The sequence below is a fragment of the Emydura macquarii genome, unplaced genomic scaffold (genome assembly GCF_026122565.2).
Source record: "Emydura macquarii macquarii isolate MOO-44397 ecotype Brisbane River unplaced genomic scaffold, CSIRO-AGI_Emac_v2 contig_1568, whole genome shotgun sequence".
NCBI classification, from domain to species: Eukaryota; Metazoa; Chordata; order Testudines; family Chelidae; genus Emydura; species Emydura macquarii.
Genome location: NW_027131705.1, coordinates 2684232 through 2695761, shown reverse-complemented (window position 1 = coordinate 2695761; position 11530 = coordinate 2684232).

Genomic DNA, 11530 nt, shown 5'->3' with positions numbered 1-11530 from the left:
AAGTGAATGTTAAAACAAAAGCAAAGTCAAAGACTTTGACCCTATTAAACGGCTATCTGCATCACAGCAGAAAGAAGAATTCTCAGTGGTCTTGAGAGAAAACATTTTTTCCTAGCGTTTGGCATGTACTGAGATATCTCTCAGCACACTAACACAGGATTAGATATTCAAAGACTTTTCGGAGGTATCAAAACCTGGAATTAAGTATCAATCACATCTCCGGTATAAATCCTGGAGCGTATTCTAAATGTGCAGAGTATTCACAGTGCAGTTACAACAGTGGAAAAACAGAGACAACGAAGACACCGATACTGTAAGCACACTAATGACTTTACGTGAATGGAGTCCTACTGAACCCAGTTAGACTATATACGTGCATAAAGTCACTCACATGCACGTTTTAAGTGTTTGCAGGAGTGAGGTCTAGGACTGCAAATGAATATTTACCCTTACATAGCCCACTGCTATATGAGCTGTAGAACTAGGCTGCAGCAATTGTGCCGGCAACTTTTTTATTTGCATTTTACTGGCATTTGATTAGAAACCAACAGAAATAGCGCTGAGAATTCTGCCCACTCATTCTTTGTATGCATTTTGGAGGTGCACCTGATGACTCCGAGTGATCATAGGATCACTCTTAAATACCCAGACCTGTGTGCATTTTCTTACTAGCAACTTTTTTTTCCCTTTCTTTTCTTAAGTCTAACCATAACTTTTAATTTCCAAGCTAATTTTTTTGGGGGGGTGGGAGTTGGTTTTTTGAGAGAAACTATACATCCCTCAAAAAGGTTTATTCCCTTTAGTGACAAATAAATACTTGTAACCTTTTCACTTGGGAACTGTTAATTTCTTAGCTGGATCATCAACCTGTGTAAATCAGCATAGCTGCAGCTAAGTCGATGGAGTTGTGTCAATTTTCACCAGTTAAAAATCTGGCTCTCCATTTGTGCAACACATGCTGAAAAATGTGGAGCACCACAGACATACTACGGATCATTCTTTTCATATTTTGGTATCAGTAAATGTACCTCTCCCTTGCTTATTAATAATAAACAACAACAGCACAGCAGTGTAATTAATTAATTAATATAAGCTTTGGATAATCATCCAGATGGTAGGAATTCATAGAATCATAGAGTTGGAAGGGATCTCAGGAGGTCATCTCATCCAACCCCCTGCTAACCTCAGCTAAATAATCCCAGCGAGGGTTTTGTCAAGCCGCAGCTTAAAAACCTCTAAAGATGGAGATTCCACCACCTCCCTAGGTAACCCATTCCAGTGCTTCACCACCCTCCTAGTGAAAAAGTTTTTCCTAATGTCCAACCTAGACCTCCCCACTGAAACTTGAGACCGTTGCTCCTTGTTCTGTCATCTGCCACCACTGACAACAGCCTAGCTCCATCCTCCCTGGAGCCCTCTTTCAGGTAGTTAAAGGCTGCTATCAAATTCCCCCTCATTCTTCTCTTCTGCAAACTAAACAAGCCTAGTTCCTTCAGCCTCTCCTCATAAGTCTTGTGCTCCAGCCCCCTAATCATTTTTGTTGCCCTCCGCTGGACTCTCTCTAACTTCTCCACATCCTTGTTGTAGTGGGGGGCCCAAAACTGGACACAATACTCCAAATGCGGCCTCACCAATGCCAAATAGAGGGGAATGATCACTTCCGTGATCACTTCCTGTGATCTGCTGGCAATGCTCCTACTAATGCAGCCCAATATGCTATTAGCCTTCTTGGCAACCAGGACACACTGCTGACTCATATCCAGCTTCTTATCCACTGTTACCCCCAGGTCCTTTTCTGCAGAACTGCTGCCTAGCTCGTCGGTCCCCAGTCTGTAGCTGTGCATGGGATTCTTCCGTCCTAGGTGCAGGACTCTGCACTTGTCCTTGTTGAACCTCATCAGATTTCTTTTGGCCCAATCCTCCAGTTTGTTTAGGTCCTATCCCTACCTTCCAGGGTATCGACCACTCCCCCCAGCTTAGTGTCATCTGCAAACTTGCTGAGGGTGCAATCTACCCCATCCTCCAGATCATTGATGATTACGAATCTTTAGACGTTTGGCCATTGGTAACTATAACTTGAATTAAACAGACAGAAAACAATGACCAGATCACAAGCATTATCATGCTGTATCTCGCTCTCTTTGGGTTTATACCGTGCTCAATACAGCGGCATCCAAACACATCCATAGTATCTCAGTGCTCTTATATTGCTAGCTATCTCTGTAGCCATAGCTGCTCTGGTTCCAGCTTATTCTTTAGCAAGCGCTCTCAACCATAGCTTTGTCATCCTTCCCACAGCATATTGCTGCAGGAAAAATCAAGCAGTTTAAACCACGGGGCACTGCAAGAAAAAAGGAATCCTTATGTGTGATTTTCTGTGTTATTTACTGGTGGAAGACAAGAACAAAGCTGACGTTTCAGCCCTTCTGGGCTATTCTCAAAGGGCTGAGATGTTGCGATTATATTTTGGCCTACCATCTGAAAATAAAACAGAGAAAAACACAAACAAATCTTAATGGAAATTATTTCTTTGTAAAGGGCTTTAGCTCTCCTCACCAAATCATTGCTTTGGAGTTTATCCTGTTTAATGCATGCACACATCTGCAGGTTTTTACATTTAACCTGGGCTGTATCTTAATGGTAATGGGCTGCTCAGACTGTTGGCTCTTTAAACTGTAGCTGGATGAAAAGTGGCATCATGGTGCTCTCAAATGGTCCTCGCCTCTGAAAAGCCTGCTTCCCTTGCTGTTGCACCACAACCTGAGGTTGCCTAGTTTAAGTCTTATCTGCTCACTTAGGCCTTCAACTAGCAGCAGTTTAGAATGGGTGTCTATGGCACGGAAGGGTCAGTATCTCAGTTAGATCATCCATATGAGTGATTTGATCATTTGTTTGTTCTTAACGTGTGAGGCACCCAGATACAAGCACTCAGATGTTGGGAACTACAGAGATAATGAAATAAATATATATTTCGTCTTCTCGTATAAAACTGATACAGGGTCAGATCCCCAGCTGGTGTAAATGGATGTAGCGCCAGTGAATTCAGGGACACAATTGTGAAGTATTTTGAGAACTAGTGAAGAAAAGTGCTCTATAAGATCGAAGTTATTACTTATTAATTATTTGGTGATTTATACCAGCTGAGTACCTGGGCCTCCATCTCAGGCCATCCTTAAAAAGATTGGGATTTTTCTCTGTAAAATCGGCTAAAATTAGACCCTAACTCTGGCTGATGCATTCATCAAAGGACTCCTATTCTACGGTAGGAGGACTGCAGGTCTGGAGTGTACATAACAATGTGTTATGAATGGAAGAAAGGTCTCTTTGCCATGGCCAATGCTAGGAGACAAACTCATTTGAAGTTCTAAATCGGAGGCCCATAGTCGGTCCATGGGTTTAAATCTTTGGTAGCTACAAAGGCTGTTTTCCCTTTGCTGCTCTGCAAACTGTGTTGCATATATGGCCACTGACATGAATAAAATCTACCGATTTTTTTTTTAAATATCCCTTTTATTTAACATGTGGACCATGCCTACTATCTCCTGGCCTCATCCCAACATCCTCCCTCATGGATCTTGCTGTTGTTATTATCTGTTTGCATTACAGTAGCATCTAGCAGATGCAACCAAGATTAAGCCCCATTGGGCTAGGTGCTGTGTAAACACACAGCAAAAAATGGTCCCCAACTCATCTAAACAGACCTGATGGACAAAGGCTGGGAGAAAGAAAGTACTATTTTACAGGTAGAAAATGGAAACACGGTGTAATTAAGGTCAGATTTTCAAAAAGACATTTGAGTGTCTAATGAGGCAAATCGGCACCTGTTAGGATTTTTAAAAGGCCTATCCAGGTTAGCCAAGTAAGTCCCACTAACTCTACTGGGTGTTAGGTGCTTAACCTTCCTAGATGCTTTTGAAAATCCTAGCAGACAAGTATCTCCATTTATAGGTGCCTAAATACCTTTGAAAATCTGGCACATGGTGACTTTTCCAGTCAAGCAGGAAGTCTCTGGCAGAACTAGGGATGAAATCTAGATTTCATAAGCCCCAGGATATAACCCTTCCTTCCTTTCCTCCTTCATTGCTAGGTAGAAGTGAGGTCCCAACATTTTTTTTCTGTTGAAACGTGAGGTCACAGCATGGAAAATGTTGAAAACTGCTGCTCTATATTATTTGTACAGCACTCAGTGTGCATGACGCATAACAGACATGCTATATGAAGAAAAGATCCCTGGCCTGCAGATGTTACAGTTTAGAGATAAGAATTTACAATTCAGATGAGCTCAACTGTTGGAAAATGGGAGAAAGTTCATAAATGTTACAATCACCGCTAACAATGAATGCTGATAGAAAATGATAGAAAAGGGAGACAGGGATTACTCCAAATAAAAAGGTCTACTGATACCACACAAGGATTGTGCTGAAATCATGACAGGTAAACGAGAGGAGATTGGGAAAGGAAATTATTGGACCAAAATTGATGTATTGGAAATTAGGCCTAATTGGTGGAAAAAATAACAAGGGGATGGGCTTTTCTGCCCCTCCACCATTGCTTTTTGGGGTCCTTAAAAAGAGGGACTTTCAGGATTAAATAGCATGTCTGGAACTAACTAAAGTAGAACTCTCTGGGAAAAGGCTGATAGGCTTCTGCTTTGCACCGGAAACTGTCCTGTGTTGAAAAGGCAGAAAAGGTTACTTCTGCTGTTGAATTTTGAGTTGACTGCTGTGAATAATGGTTACTTTTCCTGCTTTTGACAAGACAGACGAGACAGACACAAGAAGGAGAAAAGAGAAGGTAATCAAGGTGTGGGAAACACAGCTTTTGTGGGGGGTTCTTGAGAAACAAAGTGGCTGGTCAGCCATGGATGGCTACGAGAGAACTGAATGTTTATGAAGTCCCCATTAGGAACAGTTCTCTCTGTCTTCGTACTACATATGTTTGAACTGATTCTGATCTCAGTTACACTGAGTTATATCAAGAACAAATCTGTGGCATTACTCTGGATTTACACTGGGGCTGCTGACAGCAGAATTTGGCCTGTTGTTTTCTGTATCCTTCTGTCTGTCTAATCATTTATACCATGCTCATCAATAGAGATGGTCCAGATCCAGAAAGCCCATTTTGTGGGAAATTCCAATTTTTTTCCCCCTTCCAAATCAGAATCATAAAAAGAAATTTTGAAATTTCCTATGGACCAAATCCTGAATTCTTTGGAACTGAATGTCTTATTGACTTCATTGAAACATTATGTTTTGACTTTATTGACATGACTTTATGATATAATATATAGTTAATATTATATAAATAAAGGTTTCAGCTATTATGTCATGTCATTGTTATTTTGATTGGTTTGGTAATTGGAACTTGATCTGCTCAACTGGTATTCTAACTAATCATTTGTAAATGCTGTTCTAAGTGGTAACTGGTATTGCTTTAGTAACTGGTTTCATAATGGTTATTTCCTATTGTAATTGGTATAATGTAAAATATAAAAACAGAACAATAAAATGACAATATAAAATACAAAAATAATATAAATGACTTGAAAACAAAATGAAAATATAACCACAAAATAAAAACATAAATATAAGGTAATATAAAATGCATTTTAAAAAAACAGGAAGCTGGGGAGCTGTGCAGCTGGCAAGCCATCTGGTTAGCCTGCCCACTTACTACGCCACCCGGGGAGCTGCCCCCACCCACCCAGGTAGCAAAGGGATCTGGGAATTCAGCCATCCTGGTTTGGTGCCAGTCTATTGGCAGGCGGGCAGCGGGAAGGAAGGCTGGCCAGATTGTTTGGTTTCCATCAAAAGTTTCAACAGAATTGTTATGTTTCTGCAGAACATTTCATTTCTGTCAAATCTGCATTTTCAGATGGAAAACTGTTTCATGGGAAAATTTTTCAGCCAGCTCTACTTGTCATGGGGGGGAAGGGAAGAGAGACTGGACTACATAACCTCTCAAGGTCCTTTCCCTGATTCTACCTTTTGCTAATGAATGTGCAGGCCCAAAGCCCTTTGGGCACCCTAACAAAAATAAATAAAAATGTAATTTTCAATAAGTGAGTAATAAATCCAATTAGAGTTCAAAACTGGAACCAAAGCACCTGAGTTTCTTCTCCTTTGTGTTGGAGTCCATTCAGAGTAACTAAACTGAAGTCAATGGGCCCTGTTCATAGGGAGTAGAATCAGACCCAAATTCCAAAAAGCTCAGCATAAAATACAAAACCACCCAATGCATAAAGGCAGCAGAAACAAGTAAGCAGCAATCAAAAAACTGCAGTGCTTTAAAATGTTACTCTATTTTGACAGCATACTGTTTGAAAATGACATGATGAGTTTGATTCCATGTTTATTGTCTTCCAGGAACAATTTGCTCAGTTTACAAGTGGAAAGACTATTTTTTTTAAACTACCAGCCATGCAAATTAAACTTGAAGAGAAAATGACTTGTAGTGTTTGCTCAGACTCACTCTACCAGAGTCAAAAAAGGAAATAGAGTAAAAAGGCACCATCTTGACACTCACTTTTTTGGCCACAATGACACTTTAATTCACTATTGTAAGAAGAATCTGAAAATAAAGGAGGAGTTTTGTATTGCTTCAAGGAGCCGTTCTGGAAAACCAAAAAGGTAAAATCAGGAAAGGGTGCAAAGGAGACCGATATTTCATTCATCCCTCTGTCCTGGGCTAGAGAAAGGTGTTGAGGACTGTTTCAGTGCTGGTGATATCAAGTGCATATTTATGAAATAAATAAAAAGGAAACTGAGACTTCAAGACAAAAGTGTGTCACGCTGTCTTCTTTATTTTGGTGAAATTAATACTGTGTTCCTCTATAGCATCTTCCATCTGAAGATCTCACAGAACTTTACAAACATAAATTTAGCTTCACAACACTTTTTATTATTCATATTTTATAGATAGGCCAATTATTCAGGAATCTACATGTGGATTTTGATGCCTAGTTTTAAACTGCAGTTTCTGAAAAGTTTGGGCTAAATTACTAGCCCCAAGGACACACAGCAAGTTCATAGCAGAATCAGGAATGAAACTCAGGAGCTGCTGACTCCCACCCCTCCTGTCATTGCAAACAGTCACATTGCTCCTCATGGATTACGTAGCACCCACTGTTATTTTTATTACTTGTGCCACAGTAGCACCTGGATGCCTTGACCAAGACTGAAGCCCCATAGTGCTAGGTGTACATATACATAGAAATAGACAGTCCCTACCCTGAGGAGCTTGCAGACAAAATAGACAAGCCAGCATTATTATCCTCATATTACTGATGGGAAACTGAGGCACAGAGAGATGAAATTACTTGCCTAAGGTCACGCAGGAGGTGTGTGACAGAGCCAAGATTTGAACCCAGATCTCTTAAGTCTCAGTCTAGTATTTTCAAAATTGATCTATCTAGCTATAGTGTATAAATAAGCATGGCATCTAAGTGCAGACATTGTAATATCTTTTCCCAGAAGACCCAGCATAGGAATCTCTCCAGTAATATTTTCTGTTGGCTTTATACTGAACTGCAGAATTTTCTTCCAAAATATCTCAGGGCTTGGTTCTAAGCCAGTTTGTCATTTTGATGGGCTTTGGATAAGGCCCTTAATTACTTAGTAGTTCCAAATTCAAGGAAGCATCAGATGAGTGGCATTTAGAGCATTGAATGGGGCTACTCATCTTCATATAATTAGCTGTTATTGCGGAAGTCATAGTTGAACTTGCCTTAGCTCTTACTGATGAAATTTTCATGTAGAAAAAGTTCAGGATATTGTTCCAATTGTCTTCCACTATCTAAGAGACAAATTCCCGGCCCCATCCTGTGCTTAATATCATGAATATCTGCTTTCTAATGAGGTTAAAAACAAGCCACAGGCAAGAGAGAGAAATTGTTTGCAGCTTTAAGTGGTATCCAGCTGTGTCTCCAAATGGGCTTTTTTTTCCATAAGGTTCAGTTCCAAGCTTCATATTGCTTTTAAAATGAAGTTTCCTACTTGTAGATACATTATAAAACAAAACAAAAGAAGAAAAATCTACTCGTTATCGGTCATATATATTTCTTGCAATGATTGGAAAGACAGAAATACATTGTATACATAGTAGTCCCCACAATTTTTCTTAACCCTTTGGCTCATCATTCCTTAAAATACTAACACACCTCTGGTATTTCTAAATATTTTAGATGGCAATTTCCTTACTCAAAAAGCATTGCATCGAACACGGGGGAATTCTGTATCAGACCTCATCTTGACAGATAAAGAGGAACTGATCACATTACTAAAAATTAATGGGAACATAGGTACACGTGATCATGACTTGATCACATTTGTAATTTGCAAGCAGAATAAAGTTTGCATCAGTGATATATATACTTGGAGCTTTAAAAGGACCAATTTAAAAAAGCTGAAAACAATTATGAGTCATATCAGTGGAAGGAAGAATTTAATAAGAAAAATGTGAATGATAATTGGGAATTGTTTAAGAACACTTTACTAATTAACTACTGGAAAAAATTAACAAGGATTGTGGTGGATTTTCCACCACTGACACTTTTTAAATCAAGATTGGCTGTTTTTTAAAAGATCTGCTCTATAAATTATTTTGGGGGAAGTTCTATGGTTGATATTATGCAGGTCAGACTAGATGGTCACAATGGTGCTTTCTGGCCTTGAAATTTCTGACATATCATGTTGTTCTTTCCTTGGTTGAATTGACCTCCTGTTGTATTTTGTGGGGGTTCATTTGCTATGTTGTATATCTAGAAGTTCCTGATCCTATACCACTTTATGAAGCTGTTGGTAACTGCTATATTATTCTTACCTAGACAGAACAAGTTCTTTCATGGCAATTTACCTAAGCAGTAAATTTAAGTGGGGTATCTTAAAAATGTGGAATTTTTCCCACCTTCACACATATATACCCAATTATATATTTTCTTGCTGTGGATGATCTGGCTTCTGTACCTTAATCTTTTCTGATGTAATGATGATAAAAACCTCCATGTATATGAGGAGCCTGAAATGGACTTTTGCATTCAAAACCAACTTTCAGGTTTTGAATGATTAAAGGCCAATTTCAACTTTGGGGTTTGGGAGTGGAAACTAAACCGTGTCTGTGGTGCTTTCCCCCCAGAAATACTCCAAAACTGAATACTTCTTGCTTTTTCCATACTATTTTTTTTTTTTTTGTATGCATGGATGTCCTTTCCATTTTGAAATCCTGCAAGGTATTCATGGATGGTGTTCTTTTTTAGACCAAATATTTTAATCTAGGATAAAAGGCACTATATAATCTAGAAATGGTCTAATTCTTTAGATCTGGATACTGCAAAAATTAGAATTCAGGGTTTGGATTACCCAGTCCCTAATAATGGTATAGATTTGAATTTGGCTCCAACACATGAACGAAAATGAGGGAAATCTCTTGAGAACAGCTGTTTGTTTATTCTCCCATTTTATTTTCTTTATTCTCCTAGTTTCATTCTTTCCCCTTGTCTCCACTTCATTTTCTGTCTTTGTTTTCTCCTTTCTGGCTTTCTTGTGGGCTGGGCAGTTTCTATAGAAATGGCTAACAGCAAAGATCTGCTACACACGATGATAATACAATGGCTTCTCAACTAAAACTGCATAATCATCCCAGGAGTGTCAGTGAAAGGCAGGAAATTAGGTTTTCAGATGGACAGAGGCATAACTCTCATGGCAGTCAATGTACTTCTACAGCTAATGTGAGATGGTTGGGTATGTAATCCAAGGGCAAAATTTCACTTCATTGGAAATTGAGCATCTGAAGGCTCAATTTAGCATTTAAGACTTCATTCTGGTTTTAGAAACACTGGCATAAAGTGAGCAGATTAAATTAAGATGTGCTTATGTAAAATCAGTGTGTTTATTTTTACCTTGAAAAGGGTGCTTTCTCTCTCTCTCTCTCTCTCTCAATCTGTATTGAGGGAGCAGTTGTCAGACCCCTGTGACTGATCATTGTTCTTGCCACCTTCTTATCAAGTCCACTGTCACCTTCCTCTGCCTCCCTAAATTATTCTGTCAAATTGGTAAGCATGGAAAATCAGCTGTGGGTGGGAGCAAATTCCTCCAAGTTATAGTTCAATAGTAATTTTTAACACAGAAATGTAGTCATTACGGGCATAAAGTTCATCTATATAGTGTGTGCATGGGATATTCAAAACTGTCTATGTAATATAGGTGTACAAGTCCTACTGACAACCAATAGGACTTGTGCTCCTAAATCATTTAGGTGTCTTTAAAAATCTCATTCTCGTTGCCTAGAGAGATTCTGAACCAGATCCTCATCTGGTATTCATTGGTGTAGATCCATTGACTGCAGCTGAACTAAAGCATAATTCCAGTTATCCTAATTCCCTTTATCTGAAAATCCTATTTATCTGAATCCACAGTGTACCCATAGTCTTGTTAATCACCCACTATTAATTTACCAATTAGCCTCTTACTGTCTGTTTGCCCTAATCAGTGGCTTTGTATTTGTATAGCAGTTATGACCTGTTACTTTAAATTACTGAGACTTAATATCAGCTGCTTTTTCACTCTTTAATAAAGCACAGAGTATTAAGCAAACATCAGCATCACTCTCTTTGTTCCCCATACTTCTGTATTAGTGACACTGCTGCTCACAATAGCACTTCCATTTATCTGAAAGCCCAGTTATTCAAAAGTTTTGAGTGTCCCCTGGGCCACTGGGATAAATGGGCATGTACTGTATGTTGAGTTACTCCCGTTGAGAATCTGGCAGGTATGTCAACAAGTGATGGATGGATGAACCTTCAGAGGTTTAGACTCTAAACTTTAGAGGTTTTGATGAGAATTTAGAAGTTTAGATGCTCATCTGGACATTACTCAAACTTCTTCAGAGTACAAAAATTGGGCTGCCTGCAAATCTCATAAGAACAGCCTTTCTTGTGGTTATTTAAGCATTTCCTCTTTCATTACTGGCCACAATAAGTGCAGAGGTGCATGAAACTTGGGAGAAAAACCTCAACCTTTAGGAATCCTCACAAAAAATTCAGTTTGAATTTTGGTTGAAGATTCAGGTCATTACTTAATTTATCCAAACATGTTCACTCACCCTTAAAGTCAGCCAGTGGTATATGAGGAATAGGATTAGCAATTATTTCTCAATTCATTTCAAAATCATTTAATCTCCAACCCTTTTGACAATGATTATGCAGCTGGTGTGTTGTGGCTGTTGCTGATTATGCTGACCATAATCATCTCACTGTTACCTTGTGTTGCATCCATCTGTTTGTTGTATCCAACTGTTGTCTCTTGTTTTATATTTATGTAGTCTCTACCCCAAAGAATGCAATTTTTTTTTTTTTTTTTGGTATATTTGTGTAGTGCCTAACACACTGGACCCTGATTCCTGACCGGGGCCATCATGCCCTACTACAATACACATAAAAATACATCATCTTTGCTAGTTAAATGTCTCAGATGAAGACTTTTTTTTTGCTTTTGGGAGTTCTAATCTTTTCATCATCTTTCCTTTGAGGTGGTTG